Raw genomic sequence first — 9,486 nt, forward strand, 5'->3', positions numbered from 1 at the left:
GTGCCCTTGTTTGGGTGTAGGGCCTGATCAGAGCCTGAAGGTACGGAGGTGCCGTTCCCCTCACAGCTCCGTAGGCAAGCACCATGGTCTTGTAGCGGATGCGAGCTTCAACTGGAAGCCAGTGGAGAGAGCGGAGGAGCGGGGTGACGTGAGAGAACTTGGGAAGGTTGAACACCAGACGGGCTGCGGCGTTCTGGATGAGTTGTAGGGGTTTGATGGCACAGGCAGGGAGCCCAGCCAACAGCGAGTTGCAGTAATCCAGACGGGAGATGACAAGTGCCTGGATTAGGACCTGCGCCGCTTCCTGTGTGAGGCAGGGTCGTACTCTGCGAATGTTGTAGAGCATGAACCTACAGGATCGGGTCACCGCCTTGATGTTAGTGGAGAACGACAGGGTGTTGTCCAGGATCACGCCAAGGTTCTTAGCACTCTGGGAGGAGGACACAAGGGAGTTGTCAACCGTGATGGCGAGATCATGGAACGGGCAGTCCTTCCCCGGGAGGAAGAGCAGCTCCGTCTTGCTGAGGTTCAGCTTGAGGTGGTGATCCGTCATCCACACTGATATGTCTGCCAGACATGCAGAGATGCGATTCGCCACCTGGTTGTCAGAAGGGGGAAAGGAGAAGATTAATTGTGTGTCGTCTGCATAGCAATGATAGGAGAGACCGTGTGAGGATATGACAGAGCCAAGTGACTTGGTGTATAGCGAGAATAGGAGAGGGCCTAGAACAGAGCCCTGGGGGACACCAGTGGTGAGAGCACGTGGTGCGGAGACAGCTTCTCGCCACGCCACCTGGTAGGAGCGACCTGTCAGGTAGGACGCAATCCAAGCGTGGGCCGCGCCGGAGATGCCCAGCTCGGAGAGGGTGGAGAGGAGGATCTGATGGTTCACAGTATCAAAGGCAGCAGATAGGTCTAGAAGGATGAGAGCAGAGGAGAGAGAGTTAGCTTTAGCAGTGCGGAGAGCCTCCGTGACACAGAGAAGAGCAGTCTCAGTTGAATGCCCAGTCTTGAAACCTGACTGATTAGGATCAAGAAGGTCGTTCTGAGAGAGATAGCAGGAGAGCTGGCCGAGGACGGCACGTTCAAGAGTTTTGGAGAGAAAAGAAAGAAGGGATACTGGTCTGTAGTTGTTGACATCGGAGGGATCGAGTGTAGGTTTTTTCAGAAGGGGTGCAACTCTCGCTCTCTTGAAGACGGAAGGGACGTAGCCAGCGGTCAAGGATGAGTTGATGAGCGAGGTGAGGTAGGGGAGAAGGTCTCCGGAAATGGTCTGGAGAAGAGAGGAGGGGATAGGGTCAAGTGGGCAGGTTGTTGGGCGGCCGGCCGTCACAAGACGCGAGATTTCATCTGGAGAGAGAGGGGAGAAAGAGGTCAAAGCACAGGGTAGGGCAGTGTGAGCAGGACCAGCGGTGTCGCTTGACTTAGCAAACGAGGATCGGATGTCGTCAACCTTCTTTTCAAAATGGTTGACGAAGTCATCCGCAGTGAGGGAGGAGGGGGGGGGGGAGGGGGAGGAGGATTCAGGAGGGAGGAGAAGGTAGCAAAAAGCTTCCTAGGGTTAGAGGCAGATGCTTGGAATTTAGAGTGGTAGAAAGTGGCTTTAGCAGCAGAGACAGAAGAGGAAAATGTAGAGAGGAGGGAGTGAAAGGATGCGAGGTCCGCAGGGAGGCGAGTTTTCCTCCATTTCCGCTCGGCTGCCCGGAGCCCTGTTCTGTGAGCTCGCAGTGAGTCGTCGAGCCACGGAGCAGGAGGGGAGGACCGAGCCGGCCTGGAGGATAGGGGACAGAGAAAATCAAAGGATGCAGAGAGGGAGGAGAGGAGGGTTGAGGAGGCAAAATCAGGAGATAGGTTGGAGAAGGTTTGAGCAGAGGGAAGAGATGATAGGATGGAAGAGGAGAGAGTAGCAGGAGAGAGAGAGCGAAGGTTGGGACGGCGCAATACCATCCGAGTAGGGGCAGAGTGAGAAGTTTTTGATGAGAGCGAGAGGGAAAAGGATACAAGGTAGTGGTCGGAGACTTGGAGAGGAGTTGCAATGAGATTAGTGGAAGAACAGCATCTAGTAAAGATGAGGTCAAGCGTATTGCCTGCCTTGTGAGTAGGGGGGGAAGGTGAGAGGGTGAGGTCAAAAGAGGAGAGGAGTGGAAAGAAGGAGGCAGAGAGGAATGAGTCGAAGGTAGACGTGGGGAGGTTAAAGTCACCCAGAACTGTGAGAGGTGAGCCATCCTCAGGGAAGGAACTTATCAAGGCGTCAAGCTCATTGATGAACTCTCCAAGGGAACCTGGAGGGCGATAAATGATGAGGATGTTAAGCTTGAAAGGGCTGGTAACAGCATGGAATTCAAATGAGGAGATAGACAGATGGGTCAGGGGAGAAAGAGAGAATGTCCACTTGGGAGAGATGAGGATTCCAGTGCCACCACCCCGCTGGCTCGATGCTCTAGGGGTATGCGAGAACACGTGGCCAGACGAGGAGAGAGCAGTAGGAGTAGCAGTGTTATCTGTGGTGATCCATGTTTCCGTCAGCGCCAGGAAGTCTAGGGACTGGAGGGTAGCATAGGCTGAGATGAACTCAGCCTTGTTGGCCGCAGACCGGCAGTTCCAGAGGCTGCCGGAGACCTGGAACTCCACGTGGGTCGTGCGCGCTGGGACCACCAGGTTAGAGTGGCAGCGGCCACGCGGTGTGAAGCGTTTGTATGGCCTGTGCAGAGTGGAGAGAACCGGGATCGACAGACACATAGTTGACAAGCTACAGAAGAGGCTACGCTAATGCAAAGGAGATTGGAATGACAAGTGGACTACACGTCTCGAATGTTCAGAAAGTTAAGCTTTCGTTGCAGAAAATCTATTGACTGAAATGACGAAAATGATACAGTACTGCTGGCTGGTGGAGTAGGCTAGCTAGCAGTGGCTGCGTTGTTGACTTTGTTTGACCGTGTAGCTGGCTAGGTGTAGCTGGCTAGGTGACCTCGATAGTTTCAGTACTACACCTTGTCATGATACAAAGCAACTTTGTAGCTAGCTAACATAACACTAATCAAGACGTTCCTTATGGTCTCACAAGGGGTCTAAGGATCTCATCTCGGTACCTAATGGCAGTCAGGCTACCTCTGGCGAGCACATGAAGGGCTGTGCGGCCCCCCAAAGAAATGCCACCCCACACGACTGACCCACCGCCAAACCGGTCATGCTGGAGGATGTTGCAGGCAGCAGAACGTTCTCCACGGTGTCTCCAGACTCTGTCACGTCTGTCACATGTGCTCAGTGTGAACCTGCTTTCATCTGTGAAGAGCACAGGGCGCCAGTGGTGAATTTGCCAATCTTGGTGTTCTCTGGCAATGCCAAACGTCCTGCACGGTGTTGGGCTGTAAGCACAACCCCCACCTGTGGACGTCGGGCCCTCATACCACCCTCATGGAGTCTGTTTCTGACCGTTTGAGCAGACACATGCACATTTGTGGCCTGCTGGAGGTCATTTTGCAGGGCTCTGGCAGTGCTCCTCCTGCTCCTCCTTGCACAAAGGCGGAGGTAGCGGTCCTGCTGCTGGGTTGTTGCCCTCCTACGGCCTCCTCCACGTCTCCTGATGTACTGGCCTGTCTCCTGGTAGCGCCTCCATGCTCTGGACACTACGCTGACATACACAGCAAACCTTCTTGCCACAGCTCGCATTGATGTACCATCCTACATGAGCTGCACTACCTGAGCCACTTGTGTGGGTTGTAGACTCCGTCTCATGCTACCACGAGTGAAAGCACCGCCAGCATTCAAAAGTGACCAAAACATCAGCCAGGAAGCATAGGAACTGAGAAGTGGTCTGTGGTTACCACCTGCAGAACCACTCCTTTATTGGGGGTCTCTTGCTAATTGCCTATAATTTCCACCTGTTGTCTATTCCATTTGCACAACAGCATGTGAAATGTATTGTCAATCAGTGTTGCTTCCTAAGTGGACAGTTTGATTTCACAGAAGTGTGATTGACTTGGAGTTACATTGTGTTGTTTAAGTGTTCCCTTTATTTTTTTGAGCAGTATATATATATATATATATATATATATATATATATATATATATATATATATATATATATATATTCAATTTCATTAATATAAAACTCTAAACTAGCTTGAAGCAGTGTCAGGCTCTTAACAGCCTGGCTCAGTAGCAAAGTTTTAGGTCTGCAACAATCTCACAGGGACAGACTACTGTTCTTCCAAAAGTTTGGCTGTAATCCCAGCCAAGCCATGTCTAGTCAGTAAAGTAGCTAACAGTAAGATAGTTTGTTTTCTTTATTTTCAATGGCAATATTATAAAGTGTTATACTTTAAGACAGTCCCCATATAGAGAGCTAAAGCTAAGACAAGGGCCCTTATACAGTTTACCCAATCCAAAAACCTTCAAAGCTATTAGCTTGTCTGGAGGACAGCAGTTGTCATCCCCAGAGACACTTTTAGCTTGAAAGACCTCTCATACAAACAGGCCTTGATAGACTTTAATAACATCCAACATCTTCCTCTGTAATTTCGCTGAATGGATAAATCGAACGCCAACTATCACCCAGCTGGAATACCCAGTTGGAGCAGCAATAGCATGCAATGACGTCCCTCGTTATTTTATTTAATAACAAAAGCAAAACGAGAGGACATGAGGCTGAGTGAAACCATTTGTCTTGTGTGGCGGGCGTCGTCGTAGCTGGCCCTGCTGAGACTGCTTGTTCACAGCACAGCATCTGTCGGAGCCCCATGTGGAGACAGGCTGCAACCCACCACCCTGGGGGCCGAGCGCGATCCATTCATATCGGTCACAGAGCCATTTGGCTGTAGACTCAAGTTGTAATTTGATCAGGGGCTGAGGGGGAAGAGAGCTCGCCCAAAGTCTCTTCGTTGTGAAAGGGGGTGAGTGCAGTGTGTGTAGTGCAGATGACTCCCAAATTAAAGGGATTTTATTAATCCAAGTGGCCTGTCCTAGTGCTTTGTAATGCTTGATGGTGATTGAAGATGAAATGCAGTGACAGTCAGTGGTATCATGCTTATAGGGGGCACAAAGTCACGTGCCCCCTTCGATTTCTACAGTTAAAAAAACATCTGATGTTAAATGAACTTTTTGTGCAGTATTGTCGGTGTGACATACATAGCATTTGATTAGCTGCCGGTGATGGGCAGGACTCACAGGAGGTAATGTATGTTTGTAAATTAATTTGATCAAGCTACAGTATGTAGCCTATTCAATCCTTCTTGATTAATAAATAAAACATTTTGTTATTCCTCTGTAATACTAGCCACCTTGCAATTCTATGAAGTTGGCTTTAGCTAGCTAATCTCCCAACCTCCTAGCTACCAAGCCTTTTCAAGCTATCAATCAAGTTAGAGTAGCTTGTCTAACTAGCTTAGTTGGGATGCCTGCTTGCAAGGGTGCTAGCCTTTGAAAAGCAAGCATTTACTAAATGTACTGAGTAAGACTCACATTCATTTCAATCTTTTACCCAGATTGTTAGCAGAGAAGCATATTTAGTTTATTTAAAACAGTTTTATTTTTTATGCACAATTCTCCATGCCAGCACTCTAATATTTTGTAATAAAAGCCTTTCATCATATATTACATGAGACAAAGTCCAAAAATGAAGACAAAGTTATTTGCTTTGGCAAATTGTACTTTCTTGCTGAGTTTAAATGATCATCACTCTAAAGCGATATCTTAAAGCCCTGTCTTTCACCCGACATTGTTCAAGGAGAATAATTGTTTAAGGGCAAAACAGGTGTCAACTCAATGTTTTATGGATGTGACAATGAGCACACAAAATTGTGGGGTTTGATCAATTGAAAGAGGGCCAAGGAGACTCTCATTCTTCATTCCAAATTCATTTCGTTTTGTGTAATTTTCATCCTTTTCAGTTCCCTCGCTCTCCAGTCTTTAGCTGAAATTAAATTGATTTGCATAATGAAAGGAGATTATTTACTGTACAGAAATTAGACATTAACGAATTCTCTTATGGAGAATAGGGTATAAATCACAAAAAGCAGGGAGACAAAAAGAGAAGTGAAAGAAGCAATTACACAGCGCCAATAAACATAATTCCTTCACGTACCAATACCAAAATCGGAGGCTCACATTATTTTTCATTCCACAACGCCACAAAGGCTCATTCAAAGCCGCAATGAGTCTTACAACACAACAATTCCTCTAATCGCCAATGCTCCAAAAGTAAAAGGACAATGTAGGCAGCCCTGTGGACAGCTCCTTCCTTTCGGTGGTATTGCTAATTACCATTTCTATTATCATGCTAATGCCAAGTCTCAACGTAGAATCTCATCTTATTATTCTGTTACAGGTATATCTCTGTTAGGGGAATCATGTCAGGGTGTGAGGGGAAAATATTAGATACTGTACATCTGGGCTTGGTTTGCAAAATGCCTTTTTGGAAAAAGGAGTAGGGGGAGTTAAATTCAATGATGGTTTATGCTATTAAGCAGCAACACCTTTCAGTGTTGAGGATCAACTCTAGAGAAGGCATCCTGACACCAGGAAGTGTTAAATATTCACACTAAGAAATAACAATTTTCGGTCTGGTTCTTTCTAACTCATAAATCAAGCCTGCAAATTGTAGGTGAGTTAAACAGGAGCAATAAAGGCTTCCTTACAAGAGTGGTAACTCTGCTTTGTTTAATTTATTTATGTGGGCGTAATTATGGTGGCAGGAGTGCGTAGTGCTGAGCGCCAGGGAGGGAGAGCGGGAGCAGGCGTGACACCCAACACTACATCTACTGGCTCCACAACACCCCATTTTTGTTTGAAGTACTTTGTTCTCTTGGTTTGTTTTAAAACTGGCAAATGGGTTTTCAAAGTTCTCAAAACGATATTTTACAGCAGATATCCATAGGCATAACTGACAAAGCATCTTGTTTAATTTGGGAGTGCAGCCCAGTAGTAAGCTCTTCTAAATCACACACTACTGTTGACACAACACTATTTGCAACACCACTTGCTTGCAACTTGGCAAGGATGGAGGCACACATATCTTTAGCAAGACTGTCCATTCTTCTCAAAACAATCAACCTGAGAGGGCCCTTCTAAGCTTAATGCATCAACTACTTGACCAATATCCATATGAACACTATTCAAATGTTTTCTGAAACCTGAGTATGTTGAAAACTTCCGTCTACCACCATCTTGAGTAGACGTTTTGTCCTCAACTATCACACCAGGGGCCTCTTGTTATGCCTTCATCAATGTTGTAGATGGTTGTGAGCACAAATGTGTAGAAGTTGACAAAAATCATACGTCAGCTTAAAGAAATAGTGGGCTTTGAACAGTTCATCAAACGCGCGCAAACACAGGCCACTAGTTGCTTGGCAGGGAACAAGCCTCGTCTGCCACGATGTAGTAGCTGTCAATCTTGCTCTGTCTTCTTCCGATAGCAAGGAGGTATGGCTGTCGACCATGGCTCCCATCAAGATGGTCTTCAATGCTGCAGCATGACAGCAAAAAGAGACTTTAAGAGACTCTCCACATGTTAAGGCAAGGAAGAGAATCCAAAAAAAGAAATTACACAACAATTACTGTATCATCTGCCCTTATGAAAGTGCACTAGTCTGCCCACAGCCTAACTGGCACTGATCTTGGTCCTCTTCCCTCCTGCTGGTGGTGGGAGGAGATGAAGCAGCAGCGAGGAGGACATATTGTCCCTGTCTGAGGGTAATGAAACAGAGAATCTAGAGAATCCACTTACCGATTTCGCTGCCATTCTCTGTCAGTATTTCTGCAGACTTCAGGAGGCAACGCAAATCAGTGGTTGTAGTAGTCAGGGATTTTGGCAGTTTGATGACATTAGGCTTTAATAGAGTTCCACTTTTCAAGGAGCTTAGAGGATGTTTCATAGTCGAACATCAGAAAAAGTCCAGATTCACCTAAAACAAAGTGGATCAACAACTTTATGACCAACACAAAATCATGTTCTCAGACAAATAGCCTGTAGTTCTGATTCAAATCAAATTTGATTAGTCACATGTGCCGAATACAACAGGTGTAGACCTTACAGTGAAATACTTACTTATGAGCCCCTAACCAACAATGCAGTTTAAAAAAACGGATAAGAATAAGAGATAAAAGTAAAAATTAATTAAAGAGCAGTAGTAAAATAACAATAGCGAGACTATATGGGGGGTACCGATACAGAGTCAATGTGCGGGGGCACCGGTTAGTTGAGGTAGTATGTACATGTAGGTAGAGTTATTAAAGTGACTATGGATAGATAATAACAACAGAGAGCAGAAGTGATGTAAAAGAGGGCGGGGGGGCAATGCAAATAGTCTGGGTAGCCATTTGATTAGATGTTCAGGAGTCTTATGGCTTGGGGGTAGAAGAGGTTTAGAAGCCTCTTGAACCTAGATTTGGCGCTCCAGTACCACTTGCCGTGCGGTAGCAGAGAGAACAGTCTATGACTTGGGTGGCTGGAGTCTTTGACAATTTTTAGTGCCTTCCTCTGACACCGCCTGGTATAGAGGTCCTGGATGGTAGGAAGCTTGGCCCCAGTGACGTACTGGGCCGTTCACACTACCCTCTGTAGTGCCTTGCGGTCGGACGCCGAGCAGTTGCCATACCAGGTAGTGAAGCAACCACTCAAGATGCTCTCGATGGTGCAGGAGTAGGACCGTTTGAGGATCCATGCCAAATCTTTTCAATCTCCTGAGGGGGAATAGGTTTTGTCGTGCCCTCTTCACAACTGTCTTGGACCATGTTAGTTTGTTGGTGATGTGGACACCAAGCAATTTGAAGCTCTCAACCTGCTCCACTGTATTCCCGTCGATGAGAATGGGGGCGTGCTCGGTCCTCTTTTTCCTGCAGTCCACAATCATCTCCTTTGTCTTGATCACGTTGAGGGAGAGGTTGTCGTCCTGGCACCTCCCTATAGGCTGTCTCATTGTTGTCTATGATCAGGCCTACCAATGATGTGTCAACGGCAAATTTAATGATGGTGTTGAAGTCGTGCAGTCATGAGTGAACAGGGAGTACAGGAAGGGACTGAGCACGCATCCCTGAGGGGCCCCTGTGTTGAGGATCAGCGTGGAGGATGTGTTGTTACCTACCCTTACCACCTGGGGGCGACATGTCAGGAACTCCAGGATCCAGTTGCAGAGGGAGGTATTTAGTCCCAAGCTCCTTAGCTTATTGATGAGCTTTGAGGGCACTATGGTGTTGAATGCTGAGCTGTAGTCAATGAATAGCATTCCCACGTAGGTGTTCCTTTTGTCCAGCTGGGAAAGGGCATTGTAGAGTGCAATAGAGATTGCATCATCTGTGGGTCTGTTGGGGCAGTATGCAAATTGGAATGGGTCTCAGGTTTCTTGGATGATGGTGTTGATGCGAGCCATGACCAGCCTTTCAAAGCACATCATGGCTACAGACGTGAGTCCTACGGGATGGTAGGCATTTAGGTAGGTTACCTTAGTGTTCTTGGGCACAGGGACTATGGTGGTCTGCTTGAAACATGTT

Source organism: Salmo trutta, chromosome 14 (assembly GCF_901001165.1).
Source record: "Salmo trutta chromosome 14, fSalTru1.1, whole genome shotgun sequence".
Lineage (NCBI taxonomy): Eukaryota > Metazoa > Chordata > Actinopteri > Salmoniformes > Salmonidae > Salmo > Salmo trutta.